This window comes from Platichthys flesus, chromosome 6 (genome assembly GCF_949316205.1).
Source record: "Platichthys flesus chromosome 6, fPlaFle2.1, whole genome shotgun sequence".
NCBI lineage: Eukaryota > Metazoa > Chordata > Actinopteri > Pleuronectiformes > Pleuronectidae > Platichthys > Platichthys flesus.
The window spans coordinates 5907809-5928943 of NC_084950.1; the positions used below are offsets into that span (position 1 = coordinate 5907809).

Here is a 21135-nt window from a genome sequence, read left to right on the forward strand (position 1 = left end):
TGGTGTTAGCTGCCAAAACTTTTATTTTTTTTTTATTTTTTCTACAACTCCCAAATTATTATAATATACTTCAACGCCTGGGACTCATCATAATAACTCAGATTTTACGGGCTCTGGGTAATGTTCCTATAAAAGGTCCGAGGCTGTGACGCGCCGGTAGGAGTCAGTAACAAACCCCCTTTCCCTCCTTCCTCCTCTTCTTCCTCTTCCTCCTGCTCAAACTTCCATTTCCTCCTCGTTCCAAACAGAACACAGAGAGTTGTCCGGAGACCTTGTTCGGATCCCTCGCGTTTGTTTATTTGTTGTTGTGCGGACGGAATAATAAATAAATAAAGGAAACAGCAGGTTCCAGCTGGGAACAGGAAAAAAGTTTGAACTCTGAAGCTGTTGCGCTGAAGTTGCGTGTGACTGGTTCCCTCTCCTCTGTCGACTGGGCGGTGAAGCGGCTCCACTGGGAGAACTGGCAGCAGGTGAGAAGCTGCTGTTTGTGTTGTTTGTTGAGTTGTTTTGTTTGTTGACATTCGTGCGTAAATGTCACGCCGACCCCAGCGCTGCTTTTGTGTGCCATCCAACTTTCTCTCTCTCTCTACCGTCACTTCCAGGGCGCCTCATCTCGTGAGCTGTGTGATTTCAAATATCGCTCGAATTAAGAATTAATAACCACAACATGATGTCTCCATAACGAGTGGGTTTGAAGTGACCTTATGGTTTTTTAAACTCCTGGATTGTAAAATGCTTTTACCGTAAATTGCTCCCGGATTGAGTTTTAATAACCCTCATGAGCTCCTGGTGAAACCATTCCCTTTCCATCAATATCATTTGATGACCTCTTACTCCTGGCAGGGCATCATGAGGGTGTCACATGCCAACAGGCTTTTGAATGTGAGCTCTTAACAGATGATAAATGGCTCTTTAGAAAATAAAACATTTTTATATCCTCACCCTGTCTGTCCTGCTGTTTGATTAGTGGCAGAAATAAAGACCCTCATTTTATTTATCTCTCCTTTTCTCTATAAAAAGCTCCCACTGCTCCTGTTTGATGCCAAGTGCATTTCTTTTGTTGGCACGCACCTCACGGAACAAGTTGATCTTGTGAGGCTGCAGGAATGTGAGGATTCCAAAAACTCTAAAAAAGCCCCGAGTCCCTTTTTTTCCGTTTCCAGAGGAAGCAGCTGAGGGAGATGGGAGGACACACACACCACCTGCAAGACAATAAGCTCATCACCGCACCTCCTCATCTCATTATCTGACAATTCACTGTCGGTGTGTGGCTGTTGTCGCCCAGATGGGCCTTTCATCCTGAGTGTTAGTGTGTCTGGAAATGTGAATGAGATCCTGATCAGCGAGGAGGGGACACCTCAGACCTCAGTGTTGCCAGCTTCTATGATTCCCCCCCCCCCCCCCCCCCCCCCCCCCCTCCCGGTGCTCGAGGTGCAAAGTGTTTGCACGTTGATGAATTTTCAAAGATGTGAGAAATTATGGCTCGACTCGAGTCTCACAGGGAAGTCTCTGTCCGCGGATTGAGAAGTGACCGTCTGTTTGTGATTTATCACATGCCCTCCTCCCTGTGGGATACTCGGATACTCCTCACTAAACCCCCTGGGGGAAGTGTTGAGTTCGAAGATGGGACGTATTTTGTGAAAGAAACACACTCATTGGATCCTGGAGTCAAGTGAAAACAGCAGCTCCTGACCACGGTGGTGTGTCGTGGATCAAGTCTATTCTGGTGTCTGGGGAGGGGATAGGGGGAAGAGGGGAGATCTTTCACCCGCTGACCCCACATTCCAGCCTCCCTCATGGGCATGGTCACCGGGGTCAGTGCCAATCCAGCACCCCCCCCCCCCCCATTCCCCTGGACCTATACTGCTGACCGGAATTTCACTTACTCCCTCATTTCCCACATAGCGGTGCCTGTCCTCATCCTGTGTTGAATGAGCTGTTCTCTGGGCCTGTGTGGATGCACTTCAGAATTACTCCTTCTCATTAGTGAGTCTTCCTCAAACACTTCTACAACATACCTTCACTTTCTTATTGTTTGTGTGCTGCAGGTTGTGTTCAGAGCTTTTCTTAAACATCCTAAATGGTGCGGAGGGAAGTTGGAAAACTGTGTTCATCCTACCTGGTTCATCTGCAGTGGAGATTTTGGTTTGACCCAGAAGCCGACAACTTCAGAAGACATGTTCGACTCAGTTTATTCACATTTGCTTAGTTTTGAATACATCGCACCAAACTCAGCTCTGCACTTCCCCCGAGCAAGTAATACACACACCCAGTTTGAAGCCGCTTAGAGCAACACAACAAGATATGAGTTGGACATACAAACCGACTGATGAGGAATTGTCTGCTGCTTAAGCGTATAAATCTCTTATAATCTCCTTATTAATGAGCGTTTACATCAGATTAGATGTTGGATTTATTTCCCAGCAGCCGTATCTCTACTATCCACACCCACCTGCACACTATATAAATGAGTTGGAGCCTTCCACTGCTTCTCATTGTGTTTTCTCGGCCCTGCTTTACCAACGTTCATTCACCGACATCAGAGTTTCGACCTTCGACTGACGACCAACAATCACAACCTTTGTGTCCAGAGGTTTTCCCTCGCTGGCTGATTCTCTGCGTAGGTAAACAAAAGAGTCAATGTCAGCCTCCATGTTTACTTCCTCAGCTTTCTCTCTCTCTCTCTCTCTCTCTCTTTTCCGCACCGTTACCATAGAGCTCGCTCTCTGTGCTCCATCCCTTCATGAACGTTCCTATTCTGTGGGACGAGGGGGGGGGGGGGGGGGGGGGGGGGGGGGGGCGGACCGTCCGTGCTGGGCAGATCTCATTCTGCCACCGCCTCACAATGGCTGAGCTGTGCTGCTATATCAACATTTATTTCTCTCTTGCCCCCTTTTTTTTAAATCACATGGCCCGGTGGGCAGCAGGAAGAGTGAGGCCGTGTGTGTCTCCGTCTTTGTGCGTTTGTGTCCCTGACCCGTCTCACTCTGACTTTAGATCTTGTGCCTTTTTACTCCAGCCCTACTTTCCGGCCTGCAGGCGAGTCCTGCCACTTTGTTCCATGCAGCCGACTCAAGCTGCGCATTCTAGGGGATTCAGATCAGATATCGAACTCCCATCTATACGCAGCCTGCAGAACATTCTGTGCCTATATTCTGACCCCTCTGTGTGTGAGTGACAGCCGGTTGTTTGGTGTCAAGTCTATTTCTGAGCCGGGGGGGGGGGCTCCTGAAGGTGCAGCAGGTTCTTCTCACTGCTGCCAAACTCAGGCCTGAATCGCTGTGTGCAGCAGGAGCAGGAGGGAGGCGGGGGGGGGGGGATACATGTCATAATCATTTTTCAGTCAGACCTTTGTTCCCCCCCCCCCCCCACAGAGAACAGCTTGCATTTTGCTTTCCATGCATCACTGCCTTCTAAAGCGGAGGAGCTGATCCGGTGAACCTGTTGAGTGCCAGCGACATGACGTCAGTCTGTGGCATGTCGGAGTACGTGCCACACATGCCTGGTTCCCTGTGTGTGTGGAGGAGAGGTGTCGGCGGCCTCGGCCTGCTCCACTGCTCTCACACTGATCTGTTCCTGTGCCGTGCAGGATTTTGTAATGTCAGACTTGTTGACTCTAGCAGGCAGAGCTTCCTCTCCTGACGCCGTGTGGCCGCCGCCTCCGTCAGTCGCCTTTTGTCTGTGTCGGTGGACTGCAGTGTGGGAATTAGTGTTCCTGAGAGACCAGGGGTGGACGCTCATAGAGATTCAAAACCAAATCTTTCTATAAATGACGTCACGCCTATGATCCTGTAAACGCTGCTTGGAAATCAATTATTTGCAAAATTGTTCTTAAACTCGGCTTGGTCTTATTTTTTACGATTGTTACTCTTCTTAAATTTGTTCTGTCTTGAAAGGTCTGTGATTGTAGCTGGTCCAGGACCTGGACAGGGCGGGGTGTCCCATTTTCCTGCCCCAGAACATTTTGACCATTATGTGTGAGAGATGGCTCCAGGTCTTTGATCATGGCATATATTATTTCATGCAACGTATTAGCTTTCAGTGTTTAACTGTGGAACCTCACTGGATGAAACGTGGCTCCTTCTTGTCTGTGATGATGTCATGGTCCTGGAAACGGGGACAAAGTGCAGGAGAGTCCGAGTTTAACCGAACAGGTTTAAATATATTGCTGCAGACTCCATACTGTTGTTTTTGGATATTGCTTTGGAATTTTGTATTCTGTCATTCTGAGACGCACTGTTTAACATGTGTACATAGAATGTGTAAAAAGAATCATTCCCCCTCAGAGCACCAGCCCTCAAACCCATTATGAGTCATTGCTCAGGCCTGTATCCTGATGTTAGGAAGCCAGGAAACGGTCAGTTCCGCAGTCTATTAGTGTAACTCATGCAACAATGTTAAAGGGAGACATTATGTTAACTAATGCAACTCCACAAATTACAACTTTAAAGATGATTAGCGAGTTGAAACAGCTTCTCAACAAAAACAAGAAATAGGATTTCATACAGTTTCATAAAGGTGGGGTTTATTTCCGGACTTTTTTTGTTTTACATTAAATTTATGTGCCTGTATATGGGACTTGATTATAGTTAAAGTAAAAGTAATTTGTTGCAAAAATTACTTTTTAAAAGATAGCTTAAAAACAGTGACGTTTCAAGTCAGTGATTCCTCAGGTACATTTCCAGAGGTTTAAAGCCATGAAAGCAAAAAGGTCCTGTCACCTCAGTTCTTCAGTCTCGACAGAGGAACATAGAACTTATCAGCTTGTAGCCGGAGATCTTATCAGCGGTTCTGTTCATTCCGTATCTGCACTAACTGTCATGTTCCTTGACTGAGGTAATGGATAATGCTAACAGAGCATTAACTCGTCAGGTGATGCTTTCAGGCTGCGTTCAACAACCCCCATCAACAATATGAATCAGCTCGTCTGCAGCCTGAGACGTTTAATGTGCAGAACGAAACAAACCCTGTCTCACTAGGTCTCACTGACAGTTGCTCAAATGAGTCTCAGAACATTTTAATCAAAGAAATACCAATAGAAGACAAGATGTCCTCCTAGGGCGGCTGGTAAACTGAGCTGCTTCACTCTCAGCAGCCACTTTGAGTTAAAGTCTGTTTACCACTCTGCTGGGCCCAGCATCCCAGACATGTTCCCACACACTTGTCTGTGTTTGTAAAGTCCTCTCGTGTATGTGCGTTAATAAAGGGCCACAGCATACATTTAAAAGAGAGAAAGAATAACGACCCTTCAAATGACAGGCTGCCGTTGGAAGAGCTACCTGTGTTCCCTCCCACAGACGGTCAACCACATTGGATCAAACCACGCCTCCCTCTATACCTCCTCTCACACATCTGTCACTTTCATAGTGTGTGACCAAGTGTGAAGGTGGGGAAACAGCTGTTTAATAAAAAATATCCCACAATACTTTAAAACAGTAACTCATGACACATATCATCATTCCAGAAACCCGAGCCCTTGAAATTTACGTTACGTCATATATCAAAGTTTCCCGATTCCTCTGTGCAATGAGAATTATTTTTAGATTGCAAGCTTAACAATGAAGTGACCGCTTGGTGTTGTGTTGTTGATAAATTCAGAAATGTTGGTCGTTTCCCATTGGAAAGAGTTGAAGTAGCCAAGTTAATGGAAAATGTTCCTTTTCACGCAAATGCAAAACTTTCTTTTCTGCTCTCAAAGAACTCCCTACTGGGAAGTTTCTCTGTGTCTGCAGCCACCAGGGCTCTGGAGGCCACAGAGCATTTATACAAGTTTGATTCTGGGTCCGGGGTGGGTGGGCAGGGTTGTGCTTTGGCTGTGGAGGTGACTGTAGTTGTGCCATTGCATCCATACTTTCACAGTATTAATGCATCTAAAAGGGTTTTACATTATGGGTCCTGGAAAACCAACAATTCAACCATGCTGCATTAGTTTTGCTCTATGAATGATCCTGTTAATGCAACAGAAAGCAACTGCTGATATATGTTAGTGCTGCAAGACCTTTTGCAACAGATTTAATCATATATGTGAAGAACTTTTTTTTAAATGGTTGAGGGAAAAACTATAAACGACGCAGCAGAGAAAACAGCCGGAGCCAGAGGCTGTGAGGAGTTATACTTTAAATGAAGCAGTAGCTGTGAAGCACAGAGTTAAAACCAATAGTTTCTGTTCTGCTGGCACAGCTTTGTCTTTCCTTGTCTTCTATTGTCCCGTCCTGTTGTGTCTGGTCCCCGAAATGCTTGCTGATGCAATAACAGAGATACCGAAAGAACCAATTCATTACCAGCTCTGAACCGGGGCTGTGATTAATTGGACACAAGGGAGACTCATTGGCGAGGCAGAGCCAGCCCTCCCCCTGCCTCATGCCAGCGCTCTAATCAAAAGCTCCGTTGTGGGTCACAGCAGAGTCCGGCTGCTTCTCCGATTGAGACCCCGCAGTGGAAATCCGTCCTCTTTGAAAACGGTCTGCTTTGGATGCTGGTTGGCCACTTCACCGGCGACACGCTGCTCTGAACCCGGCTCTTCCCTTCGTCAGTGGTGAATTATAGAATCGAGGGAAGAGGTCGGTGAGAGGGGAGGCGTCCACTTGTTTATAAGTGTGTTTGGAAATCCTTATGTTAACCCCCCCACCTACATTTGTGATGTATTTTGGGGAAGAGGATGAATCAGACTGACTCAACATATCATCAAGCTGTTTGGAAGATGAAGAGAATCCACGTTAGAGCTGAGAAACATGTCTGACTCAAGAAGTTCACGTCTGACTCATTGGTTTAAATCAAATTTGGGCCATGGAAAGGACGTCAGCACACATTTATTTATTTTAGGGAAATAGAGAAACCACATTGTTCATTAATGCCTGTCGAAGCTCCACGCATCCCAATACGTTAATAGATTACTAAACAATACTTGATTTTGATGCAAATATCATCAACAACCGCTAAAAAAGCTGCTCTAGATTAACTTTATGTGGTTAAAAAAACGTTTGTCATTACTTCTGTATATTAACAACACTGAACACCGAGCACAACACCTCCGCTGGCTGCCAAATGCTTTAATGATACATTAAAGATCCCAGATGGACATAAAATATATTTGGCCGCATTTATTTCAGAGCATCTGGAGCCGAGCTGCATCATTTACTCCGGCCACACACTGTAACATCGATTTTAAAATACAGGCCCCTGTTTCATGGGCCATTTGCTTTTCAGTCCTTCTCTCTGCTTTGTATCCAGGTCAGGAAGCGGAACATGTGTCCTCACCTGCTTGCAGCTATTATTAGTGGAGCTTGAGGACATCTGGGATCACATCTTTTCCTCCTGAAATCAGTCTGTTTACACACCGAGGACAAATTAGTCTGGGGAAGTGAACTAAAATGTCTCCAGTCTTAAGATCTGGGGCCTGACACTTGGTGACATGTGTCTCTGCACCACGTGGAGGGCTGCGAGCACACATCCTTCAGGTCTGTTACTCCTGAGCGTGCACATTGTGCAGCCTCTGACCTCAGGGACAGGAGACATCGTGATGCTCCAAATGGGAGATGACAGTTTACTCCACCTTTTCACATAAAAGCAGAGCTCGGTGTGGAGCTTTGATGGGTGTGATATTTTCTTCTCGTCATTAAAGCTGACGGGTTGTGACCTGCTCGGAAATACCATCAGGAAATGAATAAATTTCCCTGATGACATTTACCTCGGTTTATATTCATATTCACGTCCTGTTATTTCAGGACAGTAAACAATGGCTTCCCAATTTCCTGCTGTGTTATTTATATTTACACGAAAGTTGCTTGAAGAATTCCATTGAGGAAGAATGGAGAGTTGTTCCATTAATTACGTGATCTTGCAAACAGGCAGTTTGGAAACATCAATGATGGAAAAGTTAGTGTATTGTCTGATTGTCTATTTTCATACCTCCATGGCGGCAGATGCCTTTTGTTGTGGGACATTAAAACATTATGTTTCATGTTTTCTATCCGTCTGTTCATCCCATTCTTGTGAACATGATATCTCATAAACTCTCAGAGAGAATTTCATTACATCAGGTACAAACATTCACTTGAGCACAAGGATGACCTTATGAGAATTTAGAAGTCAAAGGTCAAGATCACCGTGACCTCATAAACCCCTTTTTGTAAACGTATTAACCATAACAACACCACCAGAGAATCCAGAACAGTTTGGCACAAATGTTCACTTAGACTCACAGATTAACTAATTCAATTTGCATGTAAGTTAATTGATAAGATTGCACAGGTCATAGGTCACAGGGACCTCATGTGAGTCTGGAAATAAAGTTTGTAGACTGAGAAGTCCCTGGATGGTGGAGGCATGTAGTTGATACTGCTAAAAGATTTAGATTTTTCCATCACAGACATTGATTTGCTTGAAAGAGCTTTAAAAATAAGATTTAAGTGAATGTCAAGTAGATAAATGTGTTTAACATCTGTTTTTGCTCATTTGTATTTTACACCTTTAGACCTGAGACTAATCTGTAAGTAAACACGTGACAGTTCTTTAGTGGCTTCGCTCATTCGAGGAGAATCACATGAAACCGTCCCTGCTGCTGTGTGTGTTCACTTCAGCCTTCACACGTCGACTGACAGCTGGAATGAGGAAGTGCATATGTCTGCTCACAGATCTCAGAATGTATTTTGAGAAGTAGCGATGTGAGTCTGCTCGAGGGCAATGAACCAAAGTGTTGTTCGGAATAACCAACACTTTCTCCATATTGTTGGGAGTAAAAAGAGATTATTCAGCCAAGCGTGAACGGGGAGCTCACACAAAACCAGATTTAACACAGACGATTGCACTTCGAATGCTTGAGAGTGACGAGCTCTCGCTCTGCTGTCGTGTTGAGCAGAATGAAAAGGATCCACTCAGAATTGTCAGCAGGTTAAAATGTTCTTATAAACAGCTCCGTCATCCTGAGAGGCTAAAGAAGTAGTGGTTGACTCGGCAAAACGTCCTCTCACAGTAAAACGGTATCATTTCATTAAATAATGTGTCGATAGCTGAGCAACTAGTTGGATACGAGTGGTGACAACAGCAGGAGGAAGGACTAGCGTTTAGATGCCACTGCAGAGATCCAAGGTTTTTATGAACACTACGACTGAAACAGCATGTGTGATTTAACCTCTTGATACTCGCTGAAGAGGCAAACTCTGCTTGACCTCTTCACCTCTTCCCTCCTCCTCGCTTTGCCTTCTCTCTAAACACTGCTGCAGGGCGATGACAGGGGACCGCTCTGCCCCCCGGCCCTCTGCCTCTCTGCCTCTCTGCCGCTCTGCCTCTCTGCCTCTCTGCCTCTCTGCCTCTCTGCCGCTCTGCCGCTCTGCCTCTCTGCCTCTCTGCCTCTCTGCCCCTCTGCCTCTCTGCCTCTCTGCCTCTCTGCCTCTCTGCCTCTCTGCCGCTCTGCCTCTCTGCCCCTCTGCCCATCTGCCTCTCTGCCTCTCTGCCTCTCTGCCGCTCTGCCTCTCTGCCGCTCTGCCTCTCTGCCTCTCTGCCTCTCTGCTCCTCAGTCTCTCTGCCTCTCTGCCCCTCTGCCCCTCTGCCCCTCTGCCCCTCTGCCCCTCTGGCCCTCTGCCTCACTGCCTCTCTGCCTCTCTGCCTCTCTGCCCCTCTGCCTCTCTGCCTCTCTGCTCCTCAGTCCCTCTGCCCCTCTGCCTCACTGCCTCTCTGCCCCTCTGCCGCTCTGCCTCTCTGCCGCTCTGCCTCTCTGCCTCTCTGCCTCTCTGCTCCTCAGTCTCTCTGCCCCTCTGCCCCTCTGCCCCTCTGCCCCTCTGCCCCTCTGCCCCTCTGCCCCTCTGGCCCTCTGCCTCACTGCCTCTCTGCCTCTCTGCCTCTCTGCCCCTCTGCCCCTCTGCCCCTCTGCCCCTCTGGCCCTCTGCCTCACTGCCCCTCTGCCCCTCTGCCCCTCTGCCCCTCCGCCTCTCTGCCTCTCTGCCCCTCTGCCCCTCTGCCTCTCTGCCTCTCTGCCTCTCGGCCCCTCTTTCCCCTCTGACCCAGGGTCAGAGGGGCAGTTTAAATGAATGGACGGTGAAGAAGCTCGCTCGTAGAGGAAGCAGTTTCCAGGCTGACGTTGAAAACTGCAAATAGAACAATAGGTTTGAAACCGGATGAGGTCGAGGTGAGAATCCTTCAGCGAGAAGAGAAACCGAGGTCTCATCAGGTCACGCACCTCTGACATTTCTGAGGCTCTTCTCTCAAAGTGTCTCTTCCTCTACACTCTGCGATCTGATGTCCTTTGTTTGTGAGTGCAGCTCCAGGCTGGTGCAGGCTGTGACTGATACGGCCCATGTGTGATGACTCTGTCTCCATGTTAGTGTCTCAGTGTCGCTTTAATGTGGAGGGACACTGTTGTGAGTTAAACATCTTGTATTGTGTTAATGAGATTTATCCCCAGAAAGTGGAATTGTGAACAGATTGATCTAAAGTCACATCCTGGTACTTAAACGCAGAGCGATGATTCACAATATATTTATTATTTAATACGAAATGGGCCGAAAGTTCAGTTTTAACTTTAAAGCCACTTGTGAGATGTAGAAAGCACTTCTCCAAACATAGATTGTGATCAAAATGAAACAGAGGATCAGTGTTTCATGCTGAACAAAGCACAGCTGTGCAAAAACTAAAAAATTTCACAAAACAAAAACAACAGGCCAATATGAAAACGTTTAAAATACATAACGTACATTTAAAAATACATGCAAACAGTGAATTGACATCCTCTGTTCCCACCTGACACTTTGCTGCATGTCTTCCCTCATTCTCTCTCTCTCCGTTTCACACCAAATCTATCTTTAAAACAGAGAATTCTCCTCCAGATCTATGCAAAGAGCCCAACATGATAATCAATGTAAAGAGAACATCTCATATCAACATGTAAATGACAAAATACAGAGAGGAAATGACCCATATTACGTCCAAATCTCTAAAAGTGTAGAGAGAATGAGTGGGACAGATTTGAGAGAGAGAGAAAGAGAGGGAGCAGGGTTTAGTGGAGAGGAGAGAAACTGCCATGATGCATCATCAAACTATATTTATTTATTTATTGTCCCATCCTATATCTCTTTGGAAAATATATCATTATAACTCATAATGTGGATATGTAACGCTTATAGAGGCTGTTATCATATCAAGAATCCAGACTGATGCTCGGCTCTCGCTGTGTTTAAGAATCCTGGGATTCGCCAGTGGAACAAATTGGCTCCATGACAGACAGGCGCGCTCCTATAATTATAAATTAGAGCTATTCGATTTTCATTATGATCACGAGCCTGAGAAATAGATAAGAATTACAGGAGCTTGTGCTGCATCTCTGCGTCTGTTTTAAGCTCAGTGTTCACATACACATACACATGCACATGCACATGCACATGCACATGCACATGCACATGCACACAAACGCATACACACACAGACACACCGATGCCTCCTGAGAAATAAGCTACAAACAAATATTCACTCCCGGCGAAAGACTCTTGTGTTGTTCAACGGTAGAAGTATTTCAGTTGTGTTGTTTATTTCACAAGCTGTGATAACTTCTATTGACAAAGGAAGAAAGAGGGATTGTGAAACACTTGAAAACGATTAACGTCCTGTTAAATAAATACGAGTTCTGATGACTGTGAACTGTTCTAATCTGCATCTAGTGCCATTTGGCTGCTGTTCCATCAGCTCCAGCCAATGAGATTCACTCCGTTAAATCGTCTTTATTTTTCACGTTCACACTTTTCCTCTTTTTAAATGTGCGTCTTCTCTTTTTACTTATTTAAACCATTTGTTATCGTTTGGCTCCGTGCAATCTTTCTTTGTGTGTAATCTTTATGAATCACAACAACTGGCAGCTGCTGTTTATTAACTGTTTTTTATTTAACTGTTTTTCCAAAATAAAGTTTTGGTCCCAACATGTTCATCTCATTGAGGATCATTCCTGCCTCGCATTTCTTAATTTAATGTTGTTTACGGATAATAGCCTCAAACAATCCTGGTGTAATCGTATCTGAATCTCTGGAGACAATAATTAAACAATTTTGTAATATGATTAATTGTGACCTGAAATCGCAGATTATATTTTATGATACGTCTGATATTGAGTGTTTTAAAAGGGCCGAGGGAATCGTGGGAAAATCCAGTTTCTACTACATGAAAACACATCGTCCGTCAATAATTCCGAATAATTCTCAGTAAATGCCTTTTTAACATACTATATATAAATATATATGAACCCAAATAAATGTATTAGAAAGAAAAATGTACTGTTAAATCTTTTTGATCTGAGTTAAAACCCTAATCCGCTATGAAGGGTATCTTTTAAAAATTGCGAAACTAAAACCAAAGTTACAGAAACACACATGTAGAATTAATTTATTTTTCTTTATTGTCTTGCTTATTTTTATTTATCTGTTTGGCATAAAAATGGATATAAGGTCTGTGGTGGAATCATTAATGTAGAAACCACTTTACAGCCGCGGCCACAAATCTGAACCACTTCCCCGTCAGCAGCTGTTGCATATGTGGAAATATGTAGAATATAGACTCAGGACATTCATGTTGAGTTGAGGTCGTGTGAGGATTGAATCAAAAAAAGACCAAAACACATTTTATTGTATTTTTCAGCCGTTATTATGAGAAAGTGATCAGAGAGAGAGAGGAAAGGGAAAGAGAGAGAGAGAAATTACAAACAGCAAAGGGCCTGAGCCTGATTCAACTCAGTAAGGACTCAGCCCTGATGTATAGTATTCGCTCCACTGAGCTACTGAAGTCATGCTATCAAAGCCAAAATATCCCTGTGTGTTTGTGTTTGTTTGTTTGTGTGTGTGTGTGCGCTCATCTCAGATTATAGGCTCATATATAAAGATGGACAACACGTCTCCACTGTCTGCAGAGCTGCTACGTGAGGTTTCTGATATGAGTCCTGTATTCAGTCGGATAAGAGTATAACTGTGTACTCTGTCCTTGATATATATATATATATATATATTTATACACACACAATCTACAGATAAACATTGTAGCTGTGGTGAACTGTGGTTTATTTACTCAGCACGCTCTCTCACAGAGCCGTGCTGCCCACATGACTGATGCCTGCCTGAGACGCGTGGCTCACCCGGGCACTCTGAATCTGATAACATGGACGCCTAGAGGAAAAGAAGGATGTGCTGTGATGCACATGCCCCCCCCCCCCCCCCCCCCCCCCCCCCACACACGTCCGGTGCTTCATCATAGCAGGAAATATCACTCCACGACTTGCATGTCATCCTGAGCCTGAGGGTCACCGTCCTGTTCCTCCTCACAGAGGTCATGAGTTTTCAAGTGTTTCCTGTTCTTCTGACGTGCCGTGACCCCGTTGTGTGTTTGTCTCCTCCTCTTCCTCACGTGGTTGTTTTGAGTCAAACTCAGTGTCGAGGTAAAGCTGCTGGACCGTGTGATCCAAAAGAGCATTTATTCCCTAAAGTTAGTAATCCTATTTCGCTGGTTGCACTCTCGACATCACCATAAATTATGTCTGGAAAAACTAAAATAAGTTGGACGCCGCTCGAAGCTGCCGCGTGGCCGTGGTGATTGATCACCGCTGCGTTTGTGTTGGTGCTCATCCAAAGCGGCGTGTGTGTCCGGGGCCCCGGTGTTGACGGTGTGTCATCAAGATGGAACGCCTGGCTGCTTGACCAAAGCTCTGACTGCTGCTCCAATGTAAATCCACATTTTCAGTTTACAGCGCTCTGTCTTTCATCATGGTGTCCAAAAGGGAAAAGGCTCTTCGATCACACGTATCACATTTTACAGCCAGTACGCTTGAAATGACATCGCTCCATCATGGGATCACATTAGTCAGTGTGATCCGGAGGCCTGACTGGAAAGAGTCCGAATGGAGTTGTGTCTCTTCCTGTTTGCGCTGCTCGTGAGGCTGCAGGGCCGTTCGGCTCAGGTCGGCCACACTGCAGCACTTTCTCAGGGTAACGATTCCCTCTCAGTAACCTCAGATGTCCGTGCAGGCCCACGGGCACGGGGGGGATTCATGCAGGCAGGCAGAGAGGCAGATAGTTCGGTGGATCACGGGAGGAGAATAAACTTGTGGCTGTGATTTCTTTTTCTAAGACACGACCGCGAGACCACATGTTACTCGGGGGGGAAACTAAAACCAGATTTACATGTTTTCAGCTGAACAGTGGGGATGTGATGGGATACTTCTACCTCCACCGAGGAGGTTGTGTTTCCTGTTTGTTTGTGTTTTTGCCCTCAGGAGGTTTGTTTCGAAAAGCCACGGATTTCAATGAAAGTTGGTGGAAAGATGAGACGTGTGCCAACAGAGAACCCATTAGATGTAGGGGCTGATCGAGGATCTGTTTTTGAGGAAGGTTTTTTTTACATTTTCAGTTTACCAGGGAATATTCATGAGTCTTGATTGGATAAACTGGTATATTATGGGAATTGGCATCTGTGTCTGTGTGGGACTGGGTGCAGCATTCAAATCCACGACTGTCTGCCAGTTGCTTTTTTTGTTTTTTTTTGTACTGATCAATGTGCAGATATGTTTACAAATAACCAATGTTGTGATTTTACTGAGATTGTTTTTAAGTCTGATTAGTAGTCAAATCTAAATATCTGTAAAATAGTAGAATATAGTGCAATAAGAAAAGATGTTATGCAAAGATGAAGTTTACTTTCAAGTGAGACAAAGAAAAGCACAAAGTTTTAACATTACAGTCGAGTGACTCTGAGGAGGAGGAATTCAGTTTTATATTTTTCAAATCGATTCCGCCCTCAGCTCTCTCAGAATCTACATTTAGACGTTTGCCCTTCTGTGGTTTTTGCGAAATATTTGCTCCATAAACAAAAGCAGTGATTGTGCTCTTTGTTTTCTGAGAAACCGAAAAATCGTTTTTCAACACTCACAGAATATTAAAAGTTTCTTCTCACACGACAGAAAATGACAAGTTGATGTTGCGTGCGGCTTCAGCTGAGAGTAGAAATAAACGCACGGTTGCTCCTTGTGTAATTTATTTCCTCTGCCTGTAGCCTTATATTTGGCTCTCCCACTTTCATCCTATGCTTCCCTTCTTCTCCCTCTAATTATTTCCAGTCGTCCTTCCGAGCAGCAGAACCAGACGGAGGCATGTGAAGTGGAGCACCTGCCCCCCCGACAGTGTAGCTCTGCCCTCCTGACAGAAACTCACCGAGTGGAGGGTTGCAGACACGCTCGGCAGCGTCAGAGGCCGCCGGCTCTGGTTTTGTGTGAGTCTACCTCGCGTGGTCTCCTCCACAAGGAAGTGGGCGTCTTGTCGCCTGGTGTCTGGAACAGACAGTGGCCCCTGGTCTGTGGTTATGTGTGAGCTCATGGAGGACAGATTGTGGCCTCGTCTGTTGCCGTCAACCTGCCGCTGCAGACACTGACTCACGTTGAGCACCAACATCCTGCTCTGCTCGTTATAGATCCTCTAACGTATGAAACACACGAGACCTAAACTTCTTCACGTGCTTAATAATAGCCGCCTATGACTATGATTATCAGGCAGTTGGACTATTTGATCTTGTGACATTTACTCATGTACCGTATTGGTCAGAAATAGCATCACTGGGAGGCCTGGGAGGTGCTGCGCTGAGGGCTATAATTTCCCCGTCAAATCTCCGACAGCGCAGATTTGTCCTCGTGCCAGATCTGTGGTGAGCAGTCCTGACCCTGCCTCGCGAGCAGGGAGCCTGTGGACAGTCACGTGTCTTTTTCATGTCTCGCTGTGGCATCATGTTTGAAAGATGTGTTTTTAATGGCAGTAAGTAGAGCACATACCTCTGCCAAGGCCCAACAGTCCCCATAAGATGTATGTATAGATTTCAGTTCCCTTAACATTGCTTTTTAATCAAGAAACATGAATTATCCCCTTGGAAATCAGTAAAATGTCAAAAAAAATCCCCTTTCTCACCAGAAATGTATAGTTTTTTTTATCCTGGAGCCATTTTGCAGCCTTCCACCAAGTTTCATATATAATCCGTCCAGTCGTTATCTTGTAATTTTGTTAACAGGAGTAAACAAACATGTGTTGTGTTGTGTGTTGCTGCTCACAAAGCTCTCTTTCTCTTTGAGCAGATGATTTAATTTGAGGACTGGTTCTAAGTCCCCTGTTTTTCTTCCTGTTTTTGACAGACTGTCACAGACGAGCCGGGGGGGCCACTGCCTCTGTCACAGACCACATCTGAGCCGGTGAGAAGTTACAACTCGTCTTTTTTCAACCCTTTCAAACCGTGAGTTACTGTTTGTTTCCATTAAAGGGATTCTCTCAGGTGACGTTGGGAAGTCGTTTCCTTTGGGTCGCTCAGTTTTAAACGTTAGATATGAAACAATTCTTCATTAAAATCTCTAAAACTGGCGAAACATTAACCAAAATATTTCAAACAATGTTCGAACTCAGAGAAATTCAGTTTGATTCAGTTGGATTCTGCTATATAACTATATATTCTATTCATATCTGCTTTATCCATGGATTTACCAGTCAGACAGTTAGATGCTTGGTGTCTAGAAATAGATGATAATTGATTTTTGATTGCTGGTAACTACAGTTAATTGTTGTTTCGCAAACAACTCCCATGATCTCATTTTGCTTCATGGTGGCCTCAAACTAGATATTTGGTTATTGATTTGGTTGACGGACCCCCCCCCCCCCCCCAAAGTGGTCACATCTTGTGCAAAGTTTTGAGAATAAGAAGACTGAAGGAAATTCAGGAAATGAGGATGTGTTAAGGAGCGAGTGACTAGTCGTCAGCAGTAGAAGGTGTTTCTCAGTGGACTCTGGGGTTTTGTAGGAGAAAAGACAATAGACATTCCAGGAAGCAACTCCTGGGACTGAAATACACATGGTTCAGGGCTGACGGGCTCACTCTGGTGTGGGTGTGCTTCCTGTCAGCATACCTCCGAACCTTGGGGTGGGTGGCTACAGGAAATAGCCCCTCTCTCACACATGCACACACACGCCTTCAATATCAGTCTCAGGGACATAACCCGCCTGACCTCTGGGGGTGCTTGCACCAGTAATTGGTAAGAGGCATGAATTATTTTGGGCTGCAGACACACACATGGAGCGGCGGCAGTGTGTGGTCACTGAGGTCCTTTGGTGTCAGCATGAATAATGAGCGCCAGCAGTCAGTTGTCTAATTCTTTATGTATGAACCTGAAAGAGTCATCTAGCTGTCATTGCTGGGGAAGTTGTGTCTTTCATTTTTCAAACAAACTATGATTGGTCATGACAAAGTATTTTTGTTTGCACATGACACATGATTATGAATACTTTGATTTCTTTAGTTTGGTCAATGTCTCATCTGCTGACATTGAGGGGGCAGGGTTTATGTCATACTGCAGCCAGCCACCAGGGGGTGATCAGAGACTCTTTGGCTTCATTGTGGAGCTATCATGTCGTCCATCTGTTATACACAGTCTATGATTTCCACATGCTTGTGGTGTGTGTGAGAGGCTGTGGAGTGTTGTGTCGCACAGCACAGAACAAATTCTTTGTGTTGTTATAAATTACCTTTAAGCCAATGAAAAACAAGTTGTGCTGTTAGAGTGCTTGTGTACTGAGTAAATGTTTTATATTGTTTACTTACTTCCGCCAGCTCGAAGCTGTGTTGTGCTGTCAGAAGACACAATTCAACAACAGAAATCTACAGGAGGTGTTTTCATTCACGTAGTCTGCATTTATGTGTTAACTTCACACAGATCTGACCTTTAACCTGTAGCCGAGACAGCCTGAGGTTAGAAAGCACATAAGTCAATGAGTGTGATTGTCACAGAGGGTAAGGATCAAGAGTGGATGTATCGCCTGGTGTGTGTCTCGACTCTACAAGCAGCGAGATTCTGTCTTTGATTTAATGCCAAGTAACAAATAAACCATTGATCATCTGTGTCAAAGGGGAAATTGTAAATAGTGAATAAAATGGAAAATGCTAAATAAACTGTGGCAAACATTAATTTAGCTTGGAAACAACAGACCCAATATTCAGACACGATACAACAACTACACAAAATACATCAGGTCAAGTGACAACTCAATATTTGTAATTTCTATCTATCTATTTATTGATTGATAGAATCTTTAATCTTGACATCCAAACATCTGAGGTGTGAGGAATTGGTTTCATGGCCTTGCTGCACTGGTTTCCCTGTGTTTTTGTTGTAATGCATATTCACACAATGAAAAGCTACCGAGTGGGATTGATTGCTGCGATCTGAGGCTGAGGAAGTTAACTCTGATAAGGACGCACTCCGGATCATGACTTTCCATGTAAAACCAAAGGCAGCCAGCACAGAGGGTGAGAGGCGGCTGCTGGGTCAGGTGGTTCAGGAAGCAGCCCCCCCCCACCTCCCCCTGTCAGTTGTGAGCACTCAGACGACCTCTACCTCTCAAAGAACTGTTCCTCTACTCTGAGCTCAGGTCAAATGCTCATTATAATCCTGTCTGTGGTCACTGGTGCTGCTGGTGGACTGGGCGGTGTGGCAGTGACCTCTGGCAGGCGCTGTGGGCTCTGCCTTCCGTCTGCCTGACATCTGTCCACATGAGTTTTTCTTTAAAAAACAACCTGCGGCACAGATGCAGAAGTGTTTTAAGTCTTTTCTGAGTGAGACATCATTCATCCGCTCGGCACAGACAGCTGCGACTGTCCAATGTTTCTCTTTTCTATTTTCTATTCAGTGGCAGCAACATCTGGGCCCTCCGTTAGCTCGGGGTAATGACGGAGGTGGTCCACGGAGACTGGTTTGTCTTTACTGGCCCTTTTCCGTCTGGTCGGGGGGGAAAAAGGGAAATTAATAGCCTAAGGTTGTCACAGTAAATCCCCGTGAAGCAGGCAAGATACTTAACTCGGGGAGAAGCGCTTATTTGTCAAGCTCGTTCACTTTGCTTTTTAAATTCTACTCACCCTTTAGAGAAGCGTCCAACGAGGGCAGGAGTTAATGGTCAGATTTTTACATTCAAGCTGAAGTCCATCACACTGCTGGTTTTAAATTGGTCTCACTTTCTCAAGCCGTGTAGTGAAGTAAGAGAATTCCCTTTTTTCTCTTCTTGTGCTAATTCGGTACAAAACTGAAACTATGGGCCTGTTACGAGTCGCTTGCTGGAATCTATAGTGAATATCTTATTCATGATGTAATTCACATTTGTTTAAGTGTGTGCACATGTGATTGTACTTGTGTGATAGTGTCTCTTTGTGTAGCTCAGTCTTTGGCATCTGATTTCAGCTAAGCTTTTATTTTGTGGTTTGGATTTGTTTACAGCACAGATTAAATATCACAGAGTCCCAACTCTCCCCTTATGAAACCACATTTAAATACTGGCCATTTATCAAGATCTACATTCACAAATATCAGTCCCATGAATAAAGCCTTTTCAATATCCATGAATGTTTTCTTTGAGAAATCAGGAAAACATTTTTTGTTTTTGTTGAAAATGCATAAAACCAGAAAAGAAAGAAAGTAATAAATGTTATCAAAGTGCAGGAGGGTGGATAAGTGCAAGATCTAGTTAGAGGCTGAAGTACAGAGAGATGGTTTTAAGTTTCTTTTAAAGACGTTAACTGAAGAAGCTTCTCTGATACCGAGAGGCTGATGATGCTGATCTGTACCTGATTCATCAGATTGACAATGTGCCCAGTGTCAGGGGAGAACATCCTCACATCCTGTTTCAGCTTCATCACTCTCACTACCTCTGCCTCAGTCGTCCAGTCTCTGAATCTTCACTTCATTGCACTTGATCAACTCGCATCTTCCGTTGATCAGATTATTAAATAGTTGAATTTGTTCTTTTAGTGAGTAAAGACGTCCCCTGACTCTCAGGTTGAGGTGTAACGTGATGAGCTGAGCTGCTCAGTGTGGAAGCAGGAGGAGAGAGGGAGAAGGGGAGAAGGGGAGGCTGGAGGAGGCAGGAGGAGGCAGAGGTCGAAGGAGCCGAGGAAAGGCCAGCGTACTCCTGCTCTTTCTATAAAGACATCAAGTCTTTGCTCCACTGGGCTTCACAGCACGACTCCTCTGCCTCTGGGTTTGATGGCCGTGTTAGCAGAGCAACACAGTTGTTCTTCTGGGTCAGAGAGGTTCCTGGCTTTTAATCGAACAACCAGCGATGCGGCTAAATGTGGCTTATCCAAAGGTTATGGTTCTTATGTTGTTAAACACATGGGTTCATGTCTTCAGCCCAAAGCTGCAGATGCTCTAGATGAAATTTACTTTGAGGCCGTTTCAAGCAGCACATGTTCGGGTCGGTCATGGGTCAGTGACGGAGTTGTTACTGTGATTTTTAAATCTCTTGTCAAAGGTAATTATTGGATGTGTGTTGAGCCACTGAACACTTTGACCTGTAGGTGCTCATACATATAGAGCATGTTGACCTGGAATGGATAAGGTTAAATATTTACTCCCAATCACAATCACTTATCTTTAGGTTTGTCTAATGAGCTCTAAGAACCTGGTATTAATCTCCCACGACTGCTGCAGCTAACATTCTTCTTCTTTTCAAATGATGCGTCTGAAACAGCAAAACTTCCTCTTGAGGTGACGACTACAGATTTCACTTCGATCGGAATTATTGTTTGTTCGTTTTGTGTCTCAATAAAACATTGAGGAGAACAGGGTTAGTCCTTTAAAAGTCTTAATTTTGTTTGGATAAATCTAAATTATGTTCACAGCTTCCGTCTTTTTAAGAGAAATGTTTTGGTGTCGTGCATAGTTTGTAATGTACCTGTGTGTTGTGTGGGAACGTCTGTGGGAAAGACTGGGGATACTGGCTGTACTTTGTGACACAGCATGACATATTGAGATTTATTCTTTACTTTACTGCTTCACCTTATTTTCATTTACAAGGAAGTATAAGTAATATCTGTTACATTCCTTCGTACAGGTCTTATTTTCCGTTTGTTATGAACTCGAATGCAACTTGTTAAAACATGTAGAAACTTTGGGGAAGGTTAATCGGATGCATTCAAATCAGACTAAAGTGCCACAAAACCATATTTACACTGTGCATCACATTCTCTAAAGCTCTACTTGAACTTTCACACTTGCGATGAAGTATTTCTGCAGCATTGTGTAACGACAAGGCTTCATTCACTCTCTCCAAGCGGCGCCTCCTCCAAACTCCTTCCCCTCGAACCCTTTCTCTC

At 44.7% G+C, this 21135-nt stretch overlaps 1 protein-coding gene across 3 annotated transcripts in view; it reads left to right on the top strand.

The window, feature by feature from the left end:
• Window positions 1-200: 200 nt before the first annotated feature.
• tspan9a (tetraspanin 9a) overlaps window positions 201-21135 on the top strand; it is a 159470-nt gene continuing 138535 nt past the window's right edge. Inside the window, exons 1-2 of one of the 3 annotated variants that reach the window (XM_062390138.1) lie at window positions 201-470; window positions 16139-16236. The gene's annotated coding sequence lies outside the window, so the exon portion shown is untranslated. Of the gene's footprint in view, window positions 471-16138; window positions 16237-21135 lie in introns of those variants that run through there. The other 2 variants (XM_062390140.1, XM_062390139.1) reach the window with 2 other exon arrangements.